General features: G+C 34.7%; 1 protein-coding gene across 15 annotated transcripts in view; it reads right to left on the bottom strand.

Annotated features, from left to right (window-relative positions):
• Positions 1-18,623, bottom strand: part of GRM7 (glutamate metabotropic receptor 7) — an 890,997-nt gene that overhangs the window by 657,102 nt on the left and 215,272 nt on the right. The window lies entirely within an intron of this gene.

The raw sequence follows: 18,623 nt of genomic DNA, 5'->3' as shown, positions 1-18,623 counted from the left end.
TGCAATTAAACTATGACAATGCCTTCTTATCACTTAGAATTGTTTTGTACAAATTTTAATTTTTTAATGTATTTTGAAAGAAACATTTCAATTACACGATGCTTTTTAACTGTGTTTTATACTGTTAAGAAAAAAACAAAGCAGTAGCAGTATTCCTAATACTTCATCACATTCAGGACCCAACTCTTCTCAGTCACCTTTTTCTCTTGGAATCATCAGTCTATGTTTCATTATTTTTCTACAGAGTTTTCATCTAAGCTCAGTTTGAAAGGTCTGATGCTAGTGCTCTCTTACCTGAACAACTCAGTTTTGTTTCTTTGTCTATGGAGTCACAGACTGCTGAGAGTGAAGGAGCTTCAGTTTAAAATCAACAGGAAGTGGTATTCCTATTGTTTGATGTGTGGCCAATACCCCTGCTGAATCAGTCATGCCAGTCACTCATGACTTTGAAATTTCTTTCTTCTATTCTGAGGGATAGGAAAATTTCTCCTGCCGTTGGTTACACGGCTTGGCATGTGGCATCAGTACATGTACTACCAGTTATGCACATGGCTTAATTGAAGCGATGATAGTTGTGGCCACAATTGAGTGCAAACCAAGGGATGGCAAAGACAACTGAGTGAGGGCCGCTGCACACCAGGCGGATGGCAACTGCAGGTCAGCATCCATCGCAAGATAATTCTCACAGTCAGAGATGGAAAAATGTGAAGTCAATGCATTTTAAGAATCATAAAATATGAAATCTCAATTGACAAATTATTAAGGAAAAACATACCATCTCCCACAAAAATGGCTGACCAGGTCCCTTCTGCTGGGAATTAAAATTAACTGCATCACCCCTGCTTTCTCTGAGAGGTGATCTTTGCCATGTGCAGTGTTAAAAGCTCTGAAAAATCTCCTGCCTTTTGCACTTCTGCCCACTTAAATTTCAACTTCATCAATTATTGCCTTTTTTCAAAATGATGGGCAGCTGAAGAATATAATTTCATAGATAGTCAATCTCAGGCTTAATTTTAAAAGGCTCTGATATGGGACTCTGGGGGTGGGGGGTGTGCTGGTAATATATTCTTCTTAATTCAAGTGTTAGTTACATAGATAAGTTCACTTTGGCAAAAAAGAAATGGGGCTATGTAAAAATCTTAAGTTTACAGAGAAATGATTTTTTCCCAAAATGAAGATAACTATGTAGCTAAGCTATGATACATGTACTTTACTAGATGCATATTATAATTCAATTAATAGTTAAAAATAAAAATAAAATGTGAAGAAAAATGTAGCTGAAAACAAATGGCAATAATCAGATAATAAGTTTATCCAATTATCTTATGTTTTAATCATAGATAGAGTCACAGCTCAACCTCTGCTCCTCAGAATCAGTCAGAGGCAAGACCATCTCTTAACCACTTATGTTAGAAATGGGTTCCTGATGCTTTCTTCTATTCCCTTGCCTCTTCCTAATTTGAATCAGATACTAAGACTTACTGATTTTACTTCCTAAGTACATCTTGACTTGGTCCTTTTACATGTGACAAACTCCCAGTACCAGACCCTCACAGATCCTTGTCTGGACCTCTGCAATATAATACCATTAAGAATGATGCTGGCCTCTAGCCATGACTATTTTTAATTCATTTTTCACCATGTATATCCTGACGTAACCAATTCAAGTGCATGTGAGGCGATGTGTCATCCTGCTCAACACCCTACTTTAGTAGTCCATCCTTGTGGCAGGTTCTTCACCAGAGTATAGACATACCAGCACCCTCCTCGAAGGGCTGTGGTCAACCCCTGCAGCCTCTCTCTCCTCACTTCCTGCTTCAGGGTTTAAACTCTGACACCTGCTGTGGTTGACCCCACATCAGTCCATTTCTCCATTCTGTGCCTCTGTCCAAGTTGCTGTAATGACTTGAAACGCAGTTCTTTCCCTTGTCCTATCCCGTCTCTCCTTCCCTCTCCACCCATCCCATGTTCCCCTGGCTCACAACTTGTACTTCAACTTGTATCTCAGACATCAGTCTTTCCAGGACTCCCTGCATGCACCCTGTGTGGAATGTCCCTCATCTGTGTTCATCTGCATGGTATACACACCACCACTGCAGATCTTGTCAAACCTTGATGTTGTTAATTTATACATTCTTCTCTCTTCCCAGACCATTCATCAAATATATCTATGTTTTATCCATTCTGACCCTCTCAACCTAGCATCTGGCACTTAGTAGGTGATCCATTAGTTTTATGAATGGAAATGAATGCCATAGGACTCGGAATGAGAAGGCATTTCTAGCAAGAACCTAATTGCTGTATTTAACCTGAGGTTAAGTAAGCTAATACAATTAATTTCACTGTATGTGTGTGTGAGATTTTTGGCATATTTTATTTTTATTTCTATGAATCAGTATTATATATATATATATTTTTTTTCTTTTTTGGGGGACAGAGTATTCCTCTCTTGTCTAGGCTGGAGTATAGTGGTACAGTCTTGTTTCACTCCGACCTCTACCTCTTAGGTTCAAGCGATTATCTTGCCTCCTGAGTAGCTGGGACTACAGGTGTCCACAATCACACCTGGCTAGTTTTTGTATTTTTAGTAGAAGTTGGATTTCATCATGTTGCCCAGGCTGGTCTCAAACTCCTGACCTCAAGTGATCCACCTATCCCGGTCTCACAAAGTGCTGGGATTACAGGGATGAGCCACTGCACCTGGCCTGAATCAGTATTGTAATTTACATTATAGTTTCCTATAAGAAAAGATACATAATCAGTGTTTACATAAAGTGATTGGGTTGGACATCTGGCATTAAAGACTTTAAAAAGTTTTCACAGAAATCAAAACCTCTTGAAGATTTAGGTGGTATATTAAATTACATGGCTACTAAATGATTATTCATAGTAGGTTTATTAAAGTTTTATACCTTTGATATTTAAAATAAACGAGATTTTATTTTGGGGCAAAATTTTATGTTACATATGTTTTCAAAAATGTGATCTATCGTTAGAAATACACTGAAGTATATTTTAAGGTTAAAATGGTTTGGCTTTGATTTTTGTTCATCTAATTTAGGGGATGCTAAACATATTTAATTTAAAAAGTACAAGATTAAAACATATAAAAAGAAAAATCAATTCTAGATGAGAAGATTGCATTTATGACAGAATCATGAACTTGCTCTTTACAACAATGGATAGAATGGAGAAACTGTAATAATTGCTGTTGTTCTATTCTGTTCTCTAAATTGGTATTACCTGCACATAATTAAAAAGAAGAAATATACAGATGGAAATTTTCTTTTACTGGCAAGTGAATTGATTCATTTGATATCAGCTTTTATTTTTAGCACATAGAACTCACTATAGCAGATGAATTGAAAAGGAGTTCAACTTCTTCTGTGTTGAACTGGAACAATGGAGGAAAATGCTCGAGACTCTCATAATTAAGCTGTACCATTTGGGGCCATCATTTACCCATTCCTGGAGAGTAAGTCCACTGGCAATGATTATTTTTCCTACAGGTATTGCATGTCTTAGCACAAAATAGCAAAGGATAAAAATGAGTGAGAATTAATTTAAGCCCATACTGTGAACAATGGATTGGTAGGGAGGACTGGAGGGAGGAGCACAAAACATTTGTCAGAGTTGACACAGTTTGGTAGCAGCTCTAGTCTTATAGCAACATTAAAACAACATAACCTGTGAAACTTAAAACCAAGACTAATCTTTTGGCTTCTGATTCTTTTCATACTTATATATCTTCATAGTTTTTCTTGATCAAATTTCACAATACCCTCTTTCTTGAATTCAACCTTTCAGCTGAGTTCTGTTTCCAGTTAGACAATAATAATCAACCAAAAACATGAACAAAACTGTACCTCAGCAAAAGTAAAAGGAATGAAGGAGAAGAAAGAGTGTATCTTTCTTATTTCACATCAGCCTCTTTTATGCTTCGAACTTGGCCGTGGACACTTCCCTGAGGATTCTATCCACTCGGATTTTTATTACTTCTTCCGCCCCAAAAGAATTTTTTAAATTAAGAAAAAATAAATAAAAACTTAAGATTAATCTGGGGGAAAAAACATATTTTGAAATCTCCAATTGCATGCTATCTCTGAAATGTATCTGCTTATAAATCCTGCTAGTATGTTGAAACTTATCACACAGGAGAAAATTGGGAAACTTTATCTGCATTGAAACCAAGTGCCTATATGACTGCAACCTCCCTCTGGAAAAACAACCCCTGGTTGTTTCTTCCACATAAGTGGTCATTTGGTATGCTATATGATTTATTATTTTGGCTTTCATAGATTGACTCAGGAGGCTACCTACTTGCCCAAAGTAGCTATCAACAACCAGTAGCTTCTAATCTAGTGTGGTATAAGATGTCAAATGAGATGGTCTATAATGTATGGGGACTGACTGCACCATTCTTTCTTCTCATATGGTCTTGAACATGAGACAGAAAAAGACTATATAATGACAGAGAAGCAGAGAACTGATGAGGCCTAGAATCAAAGAAAAAAGCAGCAAATAGAAATGGCTGAGTCCAAGGTACAGTAAAGTAACAGTAGAAGCAAGCACCTGCTTCCAAGGGAATACAAGATCACTGGTTCTTCAGAGCCATGGTAGTGGACTTGTGTTTAATAACAAATCAGTACTGTTCCAATTCTCCACAAAGCCTGTCCATACATGTGCCCAGACTCCTTCATCATTTCCCTTGCCGAAGGCCATGCAACTCTATCACTTCTTGCAATAAGACAGAGCCTAACACAGTACTCTTACATGGATGCTGATGTTCATTTTGACTGAAATATATACTGTAGAAGCCTCTATGGTTTGTTGAATACTTAAATACTCTATTGTGCAGCACTTAACTTACAAAGTTAAACAATCTCCAATCACAGCACAGACACCATTTTCATTAAAAATGGCACAACCGGGGGTCCAAAGAGGCTCCCGCCGGAGGTCATGGCGCTCGCGAAGGCGAGGTCATCAGTTCAAGGCTAACCTGAGCAACCTCATAAGCTCAAACTGATTGGCAAGAAAAAAAAAATGGCACAACCTAGACAAACAACTCCACTGGTTGGTACAGTGAATTACAGTTACTACAATTACAGTCTAAAGGCTCTCATATTTCCCTTTTCTACTTATACTCAAACTACTTCTCTCTCTCCCCTTCTTGCTTTTACTCTCAAACATCTTACAAATGCTCAAATATCTGCCTGTCTCCTTTTTTGTCTTTTATTCCAATTCTCTGAAATTGGGTCTTTGGCAATGTCCTACCCCTTAAACCAGGGTAGTAAAAGGCCAGGTAACTTCTAATTAACAAATCTAATTTTCCTTTCTTTTGTTTCCATTTTACCTGACCTTTATGTAGCATGGTAAAAATACCTTTTCTTCTCTAAAGCTCTTTTAATAACAGTTACCTTCTTGAAAAACACTTCTTGCCAATCTATTTTTAATCAAGTACATTATGAACTAAACTTTACTGGCAACTAATTTTACAGGTGTCTCTTGAAATATAAATCCTCAAAACAACTGGCTCTACTGGAAATTTTATCCCAGCATCTGTTTCATAATATTTATTTCTAATCAGTGCTATTTTACTTTGTGTTTTTCCAGGGTTGGATTCTGCTGGGGCTAATGTCCTATCTGGTACACAACTTTGTTATATTACTTATAGAAAAGTACATGGTAATTGTAAACTTTGTGATTCTTAGGAAGATCCCTCTTAAAGAATGTTCATCCATATAATAGATTTATGGGACAGGACCATTTGAGAAAACCTGTCTAGACTTTATTGTAGAATGTGTTACATAAATATCCACTTGGCAAACATTTATTAGGCTCCTACTAGGCATCAGGCACCTATCTAACTGGGAAAAGAACCAGACTGTATACTCCAGAAGTGAACAGGGACCATGCATGTCTGCTTTGATCTCCAGTGTTTTCCCAAGGCTTGTAGAATATCTCTGTCCTAATGAGTGTTCAGTAACAGTTTGCTGGATGGAAGAATATAAATGTTACATGGCTTGAGGCTGTCCTAGCCCATTAATCTCAAGTCCGGCTATACTGTCCCTCATGTGTCATAGCCCCATAGGTTTTATGTGAATTTAAAAGGTATCTTTTTTCTAAGTCGATATCTTACGACATTTTGATTTGGTCATCATTATATTGCTAGCCTACTACCTGGCCCAGCACTATGTACTCAATATATTTGTGTAGGGAATGGCATGATTTTACTCTTCTCTTTTGCTAGATGTTATCTTGGGCAGGCAAAACTGCGCAGGGATTCCTCACCTGTCAGACAATCTGTCTCCTCATAGCCATTGTAAATAGAAAATACAATATGCATTTGCCTTAGTCCAGATCACTGTTCCAAGTTTATCCCACAAATAGTTTGTCCAGCATATGAAAGCAGCAGTGACAAATGCAGGTGGAACTAGGTCACTAGCAGAAATAAAATGTGGTCCTAAATGCTAGATCAAAATGGACCCAGTGCCAAATTAGTCCAATTGTAGCCTTTGCTTCAGCTGGATCATCCCCCGTTTGTTAGAGCTCAGCTGTTGCCATTATTCATTTGCTGATTGCTGCCCCATTCTTGGAAGTGCATAGGCATCTCATTCATTTGAAGCTGTTTTCTTAAAAATAATCATTCACATTTAATTTTGCTCCTTTTTGGCTGCCCAAGATAGAAATCGAAGATGTTTAAAAACTCGGCATGTGATTAAAAAAATGAGGGGTATTGGAACATGAGTTGAGTCTAAAATGAGGCAGAATGGTCCCAGAAAAGAAGAAGAAGGAAAAAAAGAAAAACGAAACAAATTGTTTTATTGATGTCGTTCCTGACTTTTTCCAATTTTGCTTCTGATTTAATTTTCTCAGAAATTTTTGTTTTAAAGAAAATATCTAATATTTTTATTTTACATATAAATTGACACTATTAGCAATTTAAAAGCTTGCCACTTTGTAAATATTAGTTAAGTGAATGAATAAACAAAGAAGCAAACAGACCGAAGTAAATTGAATGGTTAAAAAAACCTATGTACATTTTTTAAATAGAGTTTTTGAGAAGTTAGTACTTCTCCAGGTGAAACTATATTATACTATTTAATTTAAATTGTGAGAAAAAAGTATCAACAAATACCAGTATAAATCCCAAATGGGAACATTTGAAAGAAAATTTAAATTATTCAAAATTTAAATTATTTTTCTAAATAGAAAATAATCTGCATATTGTTGTGTATATTAAATAATAACCCAATTCTTTCATCTTAAAAATATCAAATACTATATATAGAAAATAATTAAAATATCTCTTTTCCACTTAACTTTCATTGTTGGCCATAACTATATATTAATAATTCCACTCATCTCAAAAAATACCTGAAAGAACTCAAAACAAAGAAAGAAAATGAAGGCAAAGTGAATATGGTAACTAACAAAAACAATAAATTAGAATCATTTAAATTTCCAACATCTCACAGCAAGTCTTAAATAGGTAAGAAAGGGAGTTGTTTACACAGTATTAATCTTAGAAAGACTTGAGTGAAGCTATTGTTCCCCAGCGCTGTAGATGTCTGATCAACTTAGTCTACTAAGGTAGGCAGGAAAAAAACAGCAACGTTCATAAACATCTAACACTGTTGAAACAAAAACTTCTATCGGAGAGACTTAAAGAACTTGCTACCATCATACTTAACAATAGGCAAAGCTTCTAATAAGTCTTGCAATTTTGCAGGTGGATCCTTAGATAGATGGTTACAGACAAAGGACATGAGTAATTTTTCATTCATTTTGGATAACCAATCACTGGAACACATTTGCTGGATTGTTCTGGGTCAACACATTTGGCCATTTTCTTAAACCAGGAAAAGTCTACACATTACTTACTACATCATGAAAAAGAATATTAGGATTGAAGTAAAGAAGATATTAGGCTTTGAAATCTGAATATTTCAGATATTGTCCTAAAATGAAATATATAAGTATTTGTTGGTAATCTCTTGTACCTACTAGTCAAGGAGAGTGAGATAATGCCTCATGCTCAGGGAACAATTCAACCACGTATTACTAAATGGAAATAGGTTAAATATTTATAACCGTGTTTAAAATATAATTAATGCCATGTTTATATAAATACATATGTGTTTATATATTAATACTATATTGATTAATATTCTAGATGCTTGACCAGAGAGACATGACTTTGAATCTTAGATATGCCAATTTTTATCTACGTATCTTTGTAAAAGTTGCTTCATTTTGTGAGCCTGAGAAGTTTTCTCTGTACAACAGGGATAAACCAGCTCTTACCTCCTAGGGCTATCAGAAGAATTTAATTAATTAATGTTTTTCACAGAGCTTGATTACTGATAAAAATGATAATGATGATAGCAGCTAACAATATGAGATGTTTGATGAGTTCCAGGCATAATACAAAATAAACATTAAAAATGTTTAACAAAAAAACTGGCAATTATTTTTGGTAGAGATAAATTGTGGCATCTTATGAAGTCACCAAGACTTGAGATTGTTTCTATAGTGCTGATAATGGATTGTGATTGACAGAGTAATATTTTATAAAAAGAAAATATTCATAAGCAACCAGATTATCATAGTAGAGTGTCTTAGTCAGTTCAATCTAAGACAATATACCTTAAAATTGGTGGCTTAAAAATCAGAAATTTATTTTTTCACAGTCTAGAAACTAAAAGACTGATATCATAGTGGCAATATGGTTAGGTTCTGGTGAAGTCTCTGCTTGGTTTGCAGAGGGCAACTTTTTGGTCTGTCCTCACATAAAAGAGAAAAGAAAAGAAAAGACACTTTTCAGTGTGTCCTGTTTTCCCAATAAATGCTTGGTGTGTGCTCATATGAAAAGAGAAAGAGAGAGAAAGAAAGAAATTTTCTCATGTATCTTCTTGTAAGGGCACTAACCCCATCATAAGAGCACTACCCTCACGTTTAATAAGACCTCAGGTTTAAATAAGACCTCATTTAAACCTAATATCTCCCAAAAGGTCCCATCTCCAAATACTTTCACATTGAGGGTTAGGGCTTCAACATAGAAATTTGGTGGAGACAAAATTACAATGGCACAATGAATTAATGTATTTAAAACATTGTCTATAAGCATTTTTATTGGCGGGTTCTAGATTCACAGATCTAAATATAATGATGGTCACTTCTCAGAAAAGGAAGGAAGAAAGAGGTAAAAAAAGACTAAGGATCAGTACACAGTAACACTGTTAAGAGGCCATGCAATTAAATGTTAACATATAATTAATTATGAAAGTAGATATAGGAAAGTAGAAGAAGCTGTTAGACAAATTTAAGACCCAATGTTGGAATTAAAAACCTACACAATCAGAACAGAATGATGCAATGTGTGAGTGCATTGGAAACACTGGCCAAAAACAATGTTATTTTGGCAATCTCAAATCCTTGCTGATTCCTAACCTAAATTTGTGTGGGGGGAACTCCAATGATTCCAGCAGAAAACAACAGCTTGAAGTTTGAAAAAACTGAGCAGAGATTTCAGCTTCTGCCCACTATTGGGGAGGCAGAATATAGAATTTGAATCCTACCAAATTAGAAAGGCTTGGTACTGCTTTTGGACCAGACTTTAGAAACAAATACTAAGTTCTCACCCTCAACTAAAACACAGAAGCAATACATGAAACAAAGTCTCCACAATTCTAAGCTATTCACCCAGGATTTTTAATAGCATTCTAGGACAAAAAACAATATTCTTAAAAGAAAGATAATAGAGGCCGGGTGCGGTGACTCATGCCTGTGATCCCTCCCTTTGGTAGGCCAAGGTGGGCAGATTGTGAGGTCAGGAGTTTGAGATTAGCCTGGCAAACATGGTGAAACCCAGTCTCTAGCAAAGGATACAAAAAATTAGCCAGGTATGGTGGCATGTGCCTGTAATCCCAGCTACTTGGGAGGCTGAAGCAGGAGAATCCCTGGAATCCAGAAGGCAGGAGTTGCAGTGAGTTGAGATTGGGTCATTGCACTCTAGCCTGAGCAACAGGGTGAGACTTCACCTCAAAAATAAAAGAAAATAAAACAATAACAAAAAAGTAAAGATAATAAAATCTGGAACCCCTACAGCATATTACTCTTAGTTTTTAGCATAATAAAATATGAGACATATAAGATGAAAATGGTTACATAATCAAGAGGTAAACAAAATCAATGGAAACAAGCTTCCAAATTACCCAGTTGTTGGCATTAGCAAGAGTGGTGTATAGAGCAGGTATTATAAATATACCAAAGCCTTAAAGGAAAAGATGGTCAAATAAGAGAAGAGGTATGAAATATCAGTAGAGAAAACTATATAAAAGAATAAAAGAATAGAACAGAAATTCTAGAAGTGAAAACAAAACAAAACAAAATCAATATAAACAAATTTACTAGAATGGCTTAATAGAAATTTCAGATAGCCAAAGAAAGAGCTATTGAAATGAAAGGCAGGTAAATAGACTATTCAGTTTAAAAGACCAAAAGATAGAAGAATGATTAGGCAGAGCCTTAGTGACCCATGAGACAATCTAAAACAATCAAATATGTGTTTAATTGAAGTTTTGGAAGGAGAAGAAAAAGAATGGTGTAGAAAGAAATGTGAAGAAAAACTAGATAAATATTCTCCAATTCAAGGACAACATCTCAACTTGCAGATTCAGGGAGTTCAACAAACTCTAAGCAGGATAAATACAAAGAAAACCACACTTAGGTATATCATGCCATTGGTATGAGGACACATCACAGCCAAACTTCTGAAAACCAAAGATAAAGAGAAAATCTTGGAAGCAGCCAGAGAAAAACAGCACTGTCTATAGCAATGAACACTGATTTGCAGATACATTGACTTCTCTTCAGAAGTAATGGCAGCCAGAACACAATAGAACAATGTTGTTAATAAATTATTAACCAAAATTCCACATCTAGGGAAAAAACACATATAATGGCAAAATTAACACACAAACAACAACACTGAGAGAAATAAAAAAGGCTAAGAAGGTTGGCAGCAGAACTGCATGCAAGAAATGCTAATACCAGTTTTTTAGGCTGAAGGTAACATGACGACTGAACATAAATTAAAATAATAAATAAGTGGATAAACTAACTTTTTTCTTAGTTGCTATAAAATACAACTAAATTTTGAATGAAAAAATTTTAACATTATATTATAAGATATATAACATACATAGATGTAAAATAGTGACAATAGCACAAAAGATAGGAATAAACTAAATGAATTTATAATTTTATAATTCTCTTACATTTTATGTGAAGTAGTACAATGGCATTTATGAATGATCTGTGATAAATTAAGGATGCCAATTGTCATCTTTGGAAACACCATTAGTGTATATATATATATATATATATATATATATATATATACATATACCTTTATATATATAAAGCAAATAGAAATATATATTTGCTTTATATGTATCTTAATGAATTATATATTTACATGTATATATAAAGCTCTCTCTATATATAAAGCAAAAACTATGAAAACAATTTAGTCAAAAGCCACAAATACGGTTGAATAAATATTTAATTGATCCAAAAGAAGGGATAAAAGGAGGAAAGTAGAATTTTAAAAAATCAAATAGAATAACTATATTAATAAGAAAATGGCAGACCTTACCATGACTATATAACATGTAACTCTACTAGTTGTTCAAATGAAGCGAGTACAAAATAAATACATAATTATATCCTGTTCACAAGATATTCACTTTAAATATAAAACACAGTAAAAAAGTGGGAAAAGATACATCACACAAACAATAAGCATAAGAAAGCTGGTAGCAATATATTCATATATGACAATCAAGTTTTCAAATAGAGAAATGCAACTTATAATGCAAAATAAGATACAGATGCACACCCAAATAAGATAAAATATCTGCCCATTAGAAAGGCTAACCTTTAAAAATACTTGCAACATCAAAAGTTAGAGAATCTGTGGCACCATTGGAACTCTCAAAGATTGTTTGTGGGAATAAAAAATGGTACAACTACTTTAAATAATAGTGTAAGAGTTTTTAATAAAGTTAAATATAAAAGCTACCCTGTGACCCAGCAATTTGACATCTAAAAATTTTCCAAGAAAAATGAAAACATGTATCTACAACAAGACTTGTATGGGGATATTCACAATGGTTTTATTCACAATGAACAAAAACTGTAAACACAAATGTCCATCAAACTGGAGCATGGATAAAATAATTGCAGCATATTAATAAGATGGAATGTGACTCCGCAATGGCGGAAACAAACTACTAATGCACACAACAATAGAGATGAATCTCAAAAACATGTTCAGCAAAAGAAGCCAGATACAAACATACAGAGTATATTATTCCCTTTACATTATAGATTACAAGACTAGGCAAAACAAATCTATCATAGTAAATGTCAGAACATGGTTTGCCTTTGAAAGAGAAAGGGGTGATCAGAAGGGAAACACAGGGAAGCTTTTTGTGCAGATGGAAATATTCCATGTCCTAATAGGAGTAACAATTAGATATGAGTGTATACATTTACCAAAACTCATAAAATTCCTTTCTTAAGACGTTACTGTGTATAAACTTTTCTTCAATTAAGAAAAGTTGCATTTCCAATAATGATAGAGCTGAAATTTTAAAGCTCATAAAAATTCAAGCCCCATGTTTTTGCACTCTTCCTCAGTGCACTCATTAACATTAAACTGTGGCAGGGATTTTAGTCTGTGATTTAGATTGGTTTTTTGCCTATGAAAAACTACCCAATTTTTGTTTTTCTAATAGCAGCATCTTCCCTTTCTACCATTTTCTTTCTGAGGGGGAAAAAATAAGTGAGCTCCTTGGGGAGCTGCATGAAACTCTTTACTACTGCAGGGGTGCCAATTAACACAGTTTCAGAAAGTGTCTGAACTGAAATCCCAGAGCGACATTCCCACATAACCAAGTTCACAGCTCATGAAACACCATGTTGTTTCATAAAGCTTACATTTCAACAGTCATCTAAAACAAATGAGAAGCGCACAAAAAATACAAAAGTTCATGAAGTCAGCATTTTATAAAAGGCTCTTTGATTCTGTGCCATTTTTCTATTGCACTTTTATATCTACTTCAAAGATTTAGGAGGCGAGTCAGGGCCCATGATCTTCTGTAGGGAAAGTAAATTACTTTCACAGGTTCATATACATATGTGCAATTAAACCTGCGAACTTCTTTAGGCCTAATATTTCCTTCATTTCTTGATTCTTCTTCATTGAATCATTCATTCAATTATAACAGTTACTGAGCTATTACTATAAAAGAACATTATGCATGAAACAAGCTCTAGCACAAATATGATATAAATCTTGGCTTTAAGGAATTTAATCTAACAGTGGTTAAGGATAATTAAAAAGATAATGCTAAAACTTCGTAAGTATTGAAATAAAGGCCCATAAGCACCAGAGACCATATTTGATAGCCACTGAAGTATGCCTGTGCATATATGTTATTTCTCAATGGGAGAAAGAAAGAATTATTTGTCTAATACATATGCACACCAAGCCTCATCTCATCCTTTAATGGAAAATGCACCAGATGCATAACCTGACATTCTAATGAACCAGAACAGATTGTGACACCACCTTGCAGTAGAAACAAATGGAGTCCCTCATATGGTTATTATCCATCATAGTTGTTTTTTATAAATGGCATCTAAAAATATTTCTTAACAGCTTTCTCTGCTAGAGCTATAATTATAGTCCTACTGAAGAGTAAAATAAAAAATTAAGGACATATATTTTCACCTTGAAGTTGTTTTTTTTTTTTTTCCAGGATAATATCTTCCTTACTGTTTGATAGAACGCATAAATATATGGGGCGAGTAATGTATGAAATTAATCCATAAATGAGAAAAAAAATCTCCTATCTGATTCTATAGTGTGGTGTTGTTGGACATTTGTTAATAGCATTATCTACATTGGTTTGATAACTCCAAAGTGACCGCACAAGACACTAATTTATCCATGGAATTGTGTTATGTGATTGTAGGTGAATCAATTATGTTATCAAGCTACCCTCACCTATATTTCTGGATTCCTATGTCTAGGTTTTACCATAAATACTTTAACATGCAAGGATGCAACAAATAACTGTCTATTGGGTTTCAAATGGTTAATTCATTTATCAAGTTATTCAAAAGGCTATAGATTATATTTCCTGGCCTATCATTTCAATATTCATAACACACAAAGTTGAATGATTGGAAGACAGCTGTTACTAGGAAAATAAGGGAACACTGTAAAGAATTTAAAAACCATTCTGGGTAATCAGTTACAGTTTTAGAAATTAACAGCTGCTTTGAAAACACAAAATCCATATGTTTCAGAATTTATTTTACTTTTGTCCCTTTGTCATGTTAGTGTTTGTCATCAGGATATAATAGCTGAGAATACATGGTATATTGGGTTTTCTTAGTTACCTAGCTCCTCAGCAAGATTCCTATTGCTTTTTGCAAGTCAAAGTTATGGCAAATGGAAACATTGTTGGTTAATAATTAAAAGAGGAAAAGTTCCAATTAGAAAAGCATGGCTTTGAATGTTAAATGAGGCAAAGGAGTCAAGAATTTTGGAATGTGAGACAAGATTATTGGATTTGCCAATCTCGAAGTTCTGGTGACCTCACAGAGAAGTTTTTAATAGTGTCAAGACTATATAGACCAAACTTGTGAGAATGATGGAAGAATGGAGACAGTAGAGAGAATCTATTCATTAGAAACATTTAGTAAAATTAAAGATTCTTTATTTCAGCACTCATTCTGGAAATTCTAGTTTTCTTATATTTTATATTATTCTTTTGTTAGTGGATGAGTTCAATGCTATTTTCAAGTTTTCATAGAGCAGAGGCATTTAGATTCCACCCCATAGAATAAAATGTTTTAGGTACTTATGGATCTCGATCTAATACTTGTTTCAGGCCAAGGATAAAAATCAATTTACCTAATTGTCATAAGAAACTAGTATCCATTGACTAATATTTTTTGTTCCTGAGTAAATAGTTATTGCATTGAAAAACATAGCACTCACCATTTTCTGGTTGTCTCACATCCTCTTAGATGTGCCTGTGTGTAGGCACAATATTCACCTAGATTATCAATTTAAATGGTAAGGGGGATAGGACTCCCCGTCTTGGTGAGGTCAGTCTACCACTTTCATCTTCTTTACCTGTTACTGAGTAATTGATCAATTCAGCATTAACCAGCATACATGGTCACCTGAATGTCAACAGAAAAGTGTGGGAAACTAAATCGGGCCCCACACCCTGATTATATCCTCAATTAAACATATTTAGGTATTTTCTGTTTATTATTAATCAATTACAATTTAAATGAAAGAAAAGATAGGAGACTGATGTTTCACACTTCTACTATGAATGTTCACTTGTTTTTGCCTTTATTTCACAACTACATTATGATTTTAATGAAGAGCATCTGTAGTATAATAAAGAATATATCTAGTCTTTGTCCTTGGTTCCTACCATAGAGCTTCAAAAACCACTGGAATTTACTGAATGATAGGAATATCTTTGCTAATGTAATGAAGTAACTCCTGATAAACCCCTAAACAGCTTTCATATGGGATTGGTCAATGGAAAGAACAACCATGAAGAGAGTATTGGAATTTTGAGTCATTCTGACCTCCTTAGAGGGTACAAGGGCTGGAGATTAAGTTCAATCATGAGGCCATTGATTTCCCAATCATGCCTATGTATTAAAACCCTGTAAAAACTCCAGACACCAAAGCTCAATGAAGTTCCTGCTTGGAGAACACATTGATGCATCAAAGGGTGATGCATCCTCACAATGCGAGGAGAGGGCATGGGAGCTCTGTGCTCCCTCTTAGACTAACCTAACTAAAACATTTATACTAAAATTACAAGGACAGCACTTTCTTGAGTTCTAGAGTCATTCCAGAGGATTATCAAACCTGGTAGGATTATAAGAACCTCAAAACTTATAGACAATCTATCAGAAGTACAGGTGGCCTGGGGACCCTCGAAGTATGGTTAGTGTCTGAATTAAAGACAATCTTGTGGAAGACTGAGCCCTTAACTTGTAGGGTCTGCACTAACTCCAGGTGGTTAGCATCACTGGGTATACTGCTGTACACCCAATTGGTGTCAGATTAGGGGAGCTGGTACTGGGTAAGGCTTTAAGGAGCCAACTGGCTCAAGTTAGCTTTAGAATAGGGAAGAGGAGAATATTTTTATTGGCATGATGTAACTTCATAGAGAAAATACTTGAAATGTATACATTAAAAAACTGATCCATGTAACTGTAAAGTTAATATTGTATATTCAAGATTTTTAGTGTCAAACAATAAAAGCAATAAAATGTCTGAATATGTATAACTATACACACACTGTATACATAAAATATACGTAACATATAATAAATAAATAAATTATATATATATATATATATTTTTTTTTTTTTTTTTTTAAGACAGAGTTTCGCTCTTGTTACCCAGGCTGGAATACAATGGCGCGATCTCGGCTCACTGCAACCTCTGCCTCCTGGGTTCAGGCAATTCTCCTGCCTCAGCCTCCTGAGTAGCTGGGACTACAGGCACATGCCACCATGCCCAGCTAATTTTTTGTATTTTTAGTAGAGACGGGGTTTCACCATGTTGATCAGGATGGTCTTGATCTCTTGACCTCGTGATCCACCTGCCTCAGCCTCCCAAAGCACTGGGATTACAGGTTTGAGCCACCGCACCTGGCCTAAATAGATATAATTTTTATAATATATAAATATATATAATTTTTATAATATATAAAATATATTTATATATGATATATATAGTATATATGTATGTGGGTAAAGTGTGTGCACTTTTTTAGCATAGGCTTCTTTGACTAGTAATTTGCATTTTCAACAAGGCTGCTACTTTTTCTTGAGAAATTGAGCATTTTAGAGAATCAAAATAAGACTTGGTGAAGAAATTTAACCAGCAGGCTAGAAGAAATCTGACTACATGGGCACACAAGTCATAATTTTTTTTGTGAACAAAATACTGATCCCACTTTCTGATGTTTTATGTTTTATATAATCTCTGTGTTTCATGAAGATAATGTACAATATTTTACGCCCCAAAAATAGTTATAAAATATGAAAATGTCTATCCTTGATATAAAAACCATTGACTTATTTTTTAAGCAATTATTGGGAAAGAATGTTGTTCTCATATTCCAAAGCTCCAGGTACTCCAGAATACAGAATTTCAAGGTCAATGTGCTTTTACCGTACAAAATAAACATTCAAAGCAATGGAAGAAAAATTAACATGATACACTAAACCCAATCATTCCTTAAAGAAAGGGTGTGAATTCGGTGATGAATTGCTTACTGAGTCATTCCAAAGAGGAATGCTTCAAACAGAAAGTAGGAAGTATCAAGGTAATGAGTTTATAGATGTAGTCAATCCACTTAGTAATCCAAGCAGAGTGGAATCTGGAGACTCATTGCTTCCGTTTCTCCATCTGTCAGATAATTAAAGCTATTTACCTTCTTTTGAGAGATTTAGGGAAGATTAGTTATTTCCTGAAGTACGCTGAAAGTGAAAACTCCTTTTACTTTTAGCAAGTCTTTCTTACATTTACTAGGTTGTGCATTGCTGTAAATCGGCACTGGAGACCAAGAGATTCTACCAAAGAGACCCAAGAATGTATTTTAGGAGATGGATAAGAAGTTACAGCAACAGACATGGGCCACCAGACTTCCTAGATTTAAAAAAAAAGTCTATCAGTACACTTTTATATATTTTTCATCAAACATTAATTAATATCTTCTATATGCTAAATACTGTAATATATTAGCGAAGCGTCCTTGTTTAAAGATGTATTTTTTGGCTGGGCGTGGTGGCTCATGCCTGTAATCCCAGCACTTTGGGAGGCCGAGGAGGGTGGATCACGAGTCAAGAGATCGAGACCATCCTGGTCAACATGATGAAACTACTAAAAATACAAAAAATTAGCTGGGCATGGTGGCGTATGCCTGTAATCCAAGCTACTCGGGAGGCTGAGGCAGGAGAATTGCCTGAACCCAGGAGGTGGAGGTTGTGGCGAGCCAAGATCATGTCATTGCACTCCAGCCTAGGTAACAAGAGCGAAACTCCGCCTCAAAAAAAAAAAAAAAAAAGATGTACTTTTTAGCATTTACTTCATACTAGGCTATATGCTAAGTGACTTACATGCAGTAACTTATTTAATTTCTGAAAATATAATTATTGAATACATTTTATTATTTCCACTTTACAAATTAGGAAATGTAGGCTCAGCGTTTAATTATTTTTCCCCACGTTACACAACTAAGAGGTAGCACAGCCAAAATATAAACTCTGCAGCCTATCACCTTAGTTATATTGCCTACAAAATATATATGACATATTTTCATGTGATAAGTGAATTTTAGGCAAAAGTATTGCCCAATGGGAGTGCAACTAATACAGGAAACGAGTATTACATCTGGCAGTAGGTAACGGATCTCAAGCCCAGTTTTGCTATTACTTACTTTTATGGTTTTGATCAAGTTATTCTTAACTTTCTATCTGCAAACTAAGAAGAATGG

The sequence above is a fragment of the Callithrix jacchus genome, chromosome 15 (assembly GCF_049354715.1).
Source record: "Callithrix jacchus isolate 240 chromosome 15, calJac240_pri, whole genome shotgun sequence".
Lineage (NCBI taxonomy): Eukaryota > Metazoa > Chordata > Mammalia > Primates > Cebidae > Callithrix > Callithrix jacchus.
Note: the sequence above shows the minus strand (reverse complement) of the source record. Positions and strands in the feature narration are given on the sequence as shown.